Here is a 7855-nt window from a genome sequence, read left to right as displayed (position 1 = left end):
AAAATAACGGTGGTTGGATAATTACAGCCAGTGAATAGAAACTCTAGAAATTATACTACCGTCCATTTTGCAGTCTCTCATTTGAACGGACGTGATCTATGCCTGTATTATTCCATGGGTACCGTGATACACTCTGATTTTCAGTCAAGCAGGGTCCCATATTTCGGTGATCTGAACCGTTGATGTGTTGTCCTCAGTCCATTGGTCCATCTTCCCAAAAATAAAAAATATTTCTAAATGGAAATCCTAGTCCTTTAGTTAGGGATCGTTTAGATGCTTTGGGAATTTTTAGTTGCCAACAATTTGTTAATATAAATAGTTTCACAACCACATTATTTTCATTGATTTCTGTTTACCTTTGAAGGAATCGTTCGGTAGCTTGTATTTCATATTATTCAAGAATCTAGCAATCTAACAAGTGGAATTACTTAATTATGTTTTGCTTACTTTATTTTAGAAAGAGTGAGAGAGTGAGAGAGAGAGAGATGGCTTGTAATCAATGATAAGTGAAATTCGTGTGAAAAAAAATCACATGATTTTACTCTAATTTAAATATTTTTAAAATAAAATAAAAAAATTTAAAACAAAAAAAAAAAACAACTTTTAGCGTATTTACACTTATCTCAAATGCTCCAATTGCCATCAGTTTGCACATATTTACACCGATCCATGCTCCTAGACGGCCCCCAAATGAGTGTAAATTGCATGCATGTAAATAATTTTGCATCCAGCATCTGGCGAAATATTTACGGCTTAAAAGTGGGTATTCACACAGCAGAGAACTTGGAATGGTAAGTTCTGCTAAAATCTCAACATTTTTTATTTTATTTAAATGGTAGGGGTGGCAATGGATCAGGTCAACTTACGGGGCGGTTGACTTGAACCACATATAAGCTGGGTTCGAGCCAAGTCCGATGATGCTCAAGATAAAATTTAGCTTGTTTGGATTAATGAATCATGCTTGGTTTTATGCTAATACACCCACACCCCCACACACTTACACACCCACTGGCACCACATGGGCACTCGATCCCTCATCTAAACGGTGAAACAGTCTATCTACCATTGAGCCATGGAGCCGGACCCAATTGATTAGAATACATGACTCAACTCAACTTGATCCAATTTAACCCAACCTAACACATAACTGAAAAAAAGATATCCTTATATATGTGTGTGTGATTGCTTTTTTTGCAAGCATGAAAATGAGATCAAAAACATAACTGTCATTGAAAATCAATCTTATCCGTACACATGAAAGCTCCAGGAATAGTGGACAAGCTTAATATTATCATCTAAGCCTCATCCTAATTGACTGAGGTGGGCTTTATGACTTCTTTTCATTTATTCCACTCTATCAGGGTCATAACTTCAATTAGATCATACATCAATTCTTTTACTACCAACTCCACCCATGCCATTTTGGGCTTTACCCTAGTTATTTTAGAGCCTTCAAGTTATCCAGCTCACTCCTAACCAATATCTAAAAAGCCTAATATAAGATATTAAAGTTAGCATATAGGCCTGGTTGGGCAGATTTTTTGAGCTAGACCCAAGTGCATTCAAATGGGCCAAGCTGGGTTAGATTTGAACTTTTTAAATTTTGCGCAAGTTGGATTGGGACATCAGGTAATAGCTATCAAGTTGGGTTAAGGCTAGATTTCTTGACTCATTTATTAAATAGTTCTAGCTTGGGTTGACCCTGACTTGGACTGAACCTGACCCATTGCCAAGCCTTATCAATGGCTGACATGGTGGATAGATTTATGTCCTGTGCCTATTATAGTCAACCTGGCACAAAATCTATAAGATTTTTAATCGTGGGCATCCCATCCAAGTTATGTTCAGTGCCTTTGCAGGTGTAATCCGTTTACTTGCAACTAGGAGAAGTAGCATGTCCAATGCATGCACACAGGAAGAACGGAGAACTGGACAAAAAAGGGAGAAATTATATCTTAGGCATGGACTACATAAATAAAAAGAGAAATAACATGTGCCCATGGTTTTAATGGTGGGGCGGCCATCTCCATGAGGTGATGCAATAGATAAATAAAGTGGGTTTCACACAGTTATCATGGTAGGCCCACAACTTCTGTTGCATGACTGCTTATTAATATTGTTAATGTTGGCCACATGTAAAGAAGAGATGAACACCTTGCTTGCATTAGTCATTACTAGGGAAATTGGCACCAGGTAGAGAGAGGAAGGAAAAGTAGAATTGGAGAGGGAGAAGAAAAGGATCCAACTACACTCACAAAGAGAAAAGAACAGGCACTAGCATATGCTAGTGACCTATCTACACATTTTCTTGTTTTGTGGCTCACTTGAATCTTATAGCACTTCTTGTTTGCATAGGCATCCTAATATGAAGCAACACGGTAGATATACAAATAAATGTTATCTACAAATAAATGTATATAGTTATAGTAGTGAGCCCCACGTACGCAGTTTTATCTAAGCCATTTATTCATAAGTATACAAGTTTTCAAAATTTTAGAAGTGTGGCCCAATCTATTTTGAAAATCTAATTTACTGCTCTATATAGTCTTAAACACCGCGCCTCTTTTAAAACTAATAGCATGGGCAAAATGTCCTTAACTCCTCATATACATTAGAGAGATGTTTTTACTGATAAAATATAAACTGCCTTGTGCTATTGAAATCTCAACTGATCTACTGATGACAACAGGCACATTTTTTAATCGCTAAAATACCCTAACTTTATTTTGAAATGTTTTTTTTTATAGCTCTTAAAAATTGGAAAGTCTCAGCCTTGGAAAAACCAACTTTAGGGGGCCAAAATGTCTAAAAGGAGCTTGCTTTGCATATGGTACAAATATTAAATATGGGGTTTTTGCCTCGAAAAATATGGGTATTTTACACCCAAAATTTTACATTCAAACACTACTTAGAAATCATTTACCTTAACCCTTTACAACTAGAGAATTTTAAAGGTGGATATCCAAACAGCCCCTTGGTAACCAAAACCTAGATAGTTGAGAAAGAAAATGCACCAATGGTCCATGTTCAACAAAAAAGGCTAAATATATGATAACTATGATATTCCAAATTAGTAATTTGTGGTAGACACCTTTTCCTGAATTTGAGTTGATTATATCAATGGTTTGGATCATTAAACCACGAGGCATCGCCGTTGAAATTGAGTGCCTTTAGTATCTATTGAATTTGGGTATGTTGATAGGATCTACGGATTGCTCAATACGATCAAGAAAATCTCCGAAATCTTAATTTACTTATTGGACAGCTTTTGGGTCATCTTCGATCCTATTAATGGAAGCCTTGATCTTGTCAACAAGCATCGATGGACGTTGATCCTATCGATAAAATTGCACGTTTTTTTGCATAAGTAGGGGTTTTGTTTCCAATTATGAAACAATGTTTACGTGAATTAAGGTTATTCTAAGAGAGCTTTTACGCTTTTTAAAAGGGTTTTGAAGGGGCTAGGGTTTTCTACTTTAGGGTTTTGCATGTAAGTTGATCTCATCTCTTGTTCTGGCGTGAGCTGTTCTGATTAGGCGTGAGCTGTTCTGATTGAAATATAGAGGGATAAAAATCCCTTAATTATATGGTCAGATTCCGTTAAATCTTTTTAGGCGCAATCTCTGTATAACCATATATAGCCTCTCGTAACATTGTTAAATAGGCTGTTTTTCTTTGTAAAGATACACTGAATATATACAGAATTTGATATATACCAAAAAGCTGTCATGGTATCAAAGCCTTTCATTCTAATCTGACCCTCGGCCAGATTCACCGACCCCTGCCATACTAGCCGAGCTGACTACAAAGATGACGGAGGTTCTGACCAAAGCCTCCGTTTCGACCACAACCACAGACGCCGCTGCTGCACCGATCGACATCAAGTTAGACGGCACCAACTATGCCCTCTGGTCCCAGGTCGTTGAGATGTATATCTCCGGCAAAGACAAACTAGGATATATCAATGACGACCTCCCTCAACCTTCTCCGACCGACCAGACCTTCCGACAATGGCGCACAGACAATGCTGTTGTAAAAGGATGGCTCATTAATTCCATGGATTCCTCCCTCATAGGTAACTTCATTCGTTTCCCTACTGCCAAGTTAGTCTGGGATGCCATTACCACCACGTATTTTGACGGCAGTGATGCCTCTCAACTCTAAAACCTTCGTCGACGTGTAACAAGGCTCAAGCAAGGCGGCGGCTCCCTGGAAAAATTTTATAATGAGCTTCAGGGCCTTTGGCGTGAGATAGACTTCCGCCGCCCCAATCCAATGGAGTGCCCCTTAGATATCAAGCACTACAACACGTTACTTCAGGAAAATCGTGTTTATGTGTTTCTGGATGGGCTCGATGACTATCTCGATAACATCCACAGTGATGTTCTGCAGATGCAACCGTTCCCCACGGTAGAACAGGCCTATGCTCACATCCGCAGGGAAGCAGTTTGCCAAACTGTGATGACGGCGGGAGATTCCAATGGGTCCTCGGGTGTTTTTTTGGCATCAAAGGCTGAAAAAAATAACATACCAGTTGGGATACCTACCACTAGTTTCCTTTCCTTAAATGGCAGCAAGCAAGTGACAAACTCTAAGCCAAAGGTCACGGGGGATGGAGCTAAATGCTCTCATTGCAGAAATGACAAGCATACCCGTGAAACTTGTTTCAAACTTCACGGGTACCCTGACTGGTGGCATGAACTCCAAGCCCGAAAACGTCGTGATGGAAACAATGGAGGTCAAGAGAAGGCTGCAGTAGTTACGGCAGAACCAGAGCTCTCTTTTATTCCTGTTAACTCTTCAGGCTCCACCACAGGTAGTGTTCTTTTTGGTTCCCGTAGCTATGGTGATGGGAGCACTTGGATATTTGATTCTGGAGCTACAGATCACATGACGTTTTACGCCAAGGATTTTTTCCAACATTCCCCACCATGGCGCACTAGCATTGCCAATGCTAATGGGGTTATTTCCTCGATTACAGGGGCTGGCACTGTAAAGTTGTCACCAGCTCTATCCTTGTCTAACACTTTACTTGTGCCCTCCCTTTCTTACAAATTACTATCTGTAAGTTAAGTTACCAAAGACCTGAATTGTTTGGTGCTAATTTACCCTACCTTTTGTCTTCTTCAGGATATTCTCACCAAGGAGATCATTAGGTGTGGTACTAAGAGGGGGGGCTCTATTACATGGATGACTTCAGTGTAGGCCAAGCATTTCATGTACACCATCAGAGGGACCAGAAAGTACAACAGATTTTGCTTTGGCACCGTCGGCTAGGTCATCCGTCATTTGGATATTTGAAGCATTTGTTACCTGATTTATTTTCGGGATTGTCAATTTCAGACTTTAGATGTGATACTTACATTTTAGCTAAGAGTCATCGAGTTATATATCCATTGAGTATGTATAAAAGTGATATTCCTTTCGCTCTAATTCACTTTGATATGTGGGGTCCTTCCCCAAAACCCTCTATGTCTGGTGTACGGTGGTTTGTAATATTTGTTGATGACTGCACTAGAATGACTTGGCTTTACTTACTTAAAAATAAAGATGAGGTCTTCAGCATTTTTCAAGCCTTCCATTCCATGGTTCGAACTCAATTTTATGCTAAAATTCGGATTCTGCGGTCTGATAATGGTGGCGAATACATGAACAGTCGATTTCAAGATTATTTTCGACACCATGGTTTGCTTCATGAGACATCTTGCCCTCAAACCCCTCAACAGAATGGTGTTGTTGAGCGGAAAAATCGTCATATTCTCGAAACTGCTCGTGCTCTTCTACTAGGAGCTCATGTGCCCAACACTTATTGGCCGGATGCGGTTACCACAACTATTCATCTCATCAACCTCATGCCTGCCAAAATTCTCGCTTTCAAGACCCTTCTACAGGTCTTGTCGACAGTTGTTCACTTACCTACGGTGTTGATGCTTCCACCAAAAGTCTTTAGCTGTGTTGCCTTTGTTCATCTTCCCAAGAACCAGCGCACGAAACTCGATCCCTGTGCCATTCGTTGTCTGTTCTTGGGATATGCTGAAAATCAAAAAGGGTATCGTTGCTATGCTCCCTCCACCCGGCGTACCTATGTGACGATGGATGTCACGTTTCTGGAATCTGACATGTTTTTTCCTCCCACCGCTTCCAATTCTTCCCTTCAGGGGGAGACCAGTGGTGAAGAGATGAATTGGCTACTCAATCACACTACTGGAGGATCTTCAATTCCTTCTCAACCAGCTCTCGAGGAACTAAATATTGCAAATACTAAGCCAACGGCATCGTCTACTGCAAATACTAAGCCAATGACATCTTTGGAAACTGAAGACGAAATGATAACCCCCCACTCTCCTGTATCCAATGACCCATCTCCTGAGAATATCGCTGAGGTAAGCACTCCACCCATATCACAGATTTTTAACAATGTGGATACTCCAGTTGGCTATGAGCTTCCTTTCAGGCACAATCGTGGAAAACCACCTAACAGATACTCTCCAGAAGTTAAGGAACGGAGGTCGAGGTATCCAATTGCCAACTATGTATCTACAGAGAAACTATCTGAACTTCTTAAGACCTTTGCAAATGAACTTTCCTCATGTCATATTCCCACTAGTGTTGATGAAGCTCTGCAAGACCCTAGGTGGATTCAAGCCATGAATGAAGAGATGGATGCATTACTGAAGAATGAGACATGGATTCTCGTGCCTCTAACCAAAGATAAAAAAAACAGTGGGATGCAAGTGGGTGTTCTCCATTAAATACAAAGTCGATGGATCTGTGGAGCGATACAAGGCGAGACTAGTGGCGAGAGGCTATACACAGACGTACGGCGTGGACTATCAAGAGACGTTCTCACCAGTTGCCAAGTTAAATACTGTCAGAGTTCTACTGTCCTTAGCAGCAAACCTCGACTGACCATTACACCAATTCGACGTGAAAAATGCTTTTCTCCATGGTGACCTCGAAGAAGAAATATACATGGATATTTCTTCAGGATATGTAGTGACCTCTGAGACCAAAATTGTATGCAAATTACAACGGATGTTATATGGACTAAAGCAATCTCCTCGGGCATGGTTCGGATGGTTGAGCTTGACAATGAAGAAATATGGTTTTCATCAGAGCAATTCAGACCATACGCTCTTTCTAAAGCATCGAAAGGGAAAGATCACAGTTTTAATAGTCTATGTGGATGATATGATTATCACGGGAGATGATTCAAAAGAAATATCAAAGCTACAGAAGCAGTTGACAACAGAATTTGAGATCAAAAGTTTGGGAGGACTCAAATACTTTCTGGGAATCGAAGTCGCTAGATCTAATCAAGGGATATTCTTGTCCCAACGGAAATATGTCCTTGACCTATTATCTGAAGTTGGATTGTTGGAGTGTAAGCCAGCGGATACACCAATGATCCAAAATCACAAACTCGGAGAGTACCCAAATCAAATACCAACTGACAAAGGAAAATATCAGAGATTGGTTGGTAAGCTGATTTATCTCTCCCATACACGACCTGATATTGCTTATGCAGTAAGTGTTGTTAGTCAGTTCATGCATTGCCCAAGTGAAGATCATATGGAGGCAGTGGTTCAAATCCTTCGATACTTAAAGTCCTCTCCTGGAATGGGACTTATGTTTTTTAAGAATAATCACTTAAGAGTCGAAGGCTATACTAATGCTGATTGGGCAGGGAATGTCACAGATAGAAAGTCCACCTCAGGTTACTTCACCTTTGTTGGAGGAAACCTCGTGACTTGGAGGAGTAAAAAACAGAAGGTAGTGGCATTATCAAGTGCTGAAGCTGAGTTCCGTGGAATGGTTAAGGGTCTTTGTGCGCTTCTTTGGCTTCAAAGGCTTT

This window comes from Magnolia sinica, chromosome 13 (assembly GCF_029962835.1).
Source record: "Magnolia sinica isolate HGM2019 chromosome 13, MsV1, whole genome shotgun sequence".
NCBI lineage: Eukaryota > Viridiplantae > Streptophyta > Magnoliopsida > Magnoliales > Magnoliaceae > Magnolia > Magnolia sinica.
The sequence above is the reverse complement of the archived record's forward strand: the minus strand, read 5'-3'. Positions refer to the sequence as shown.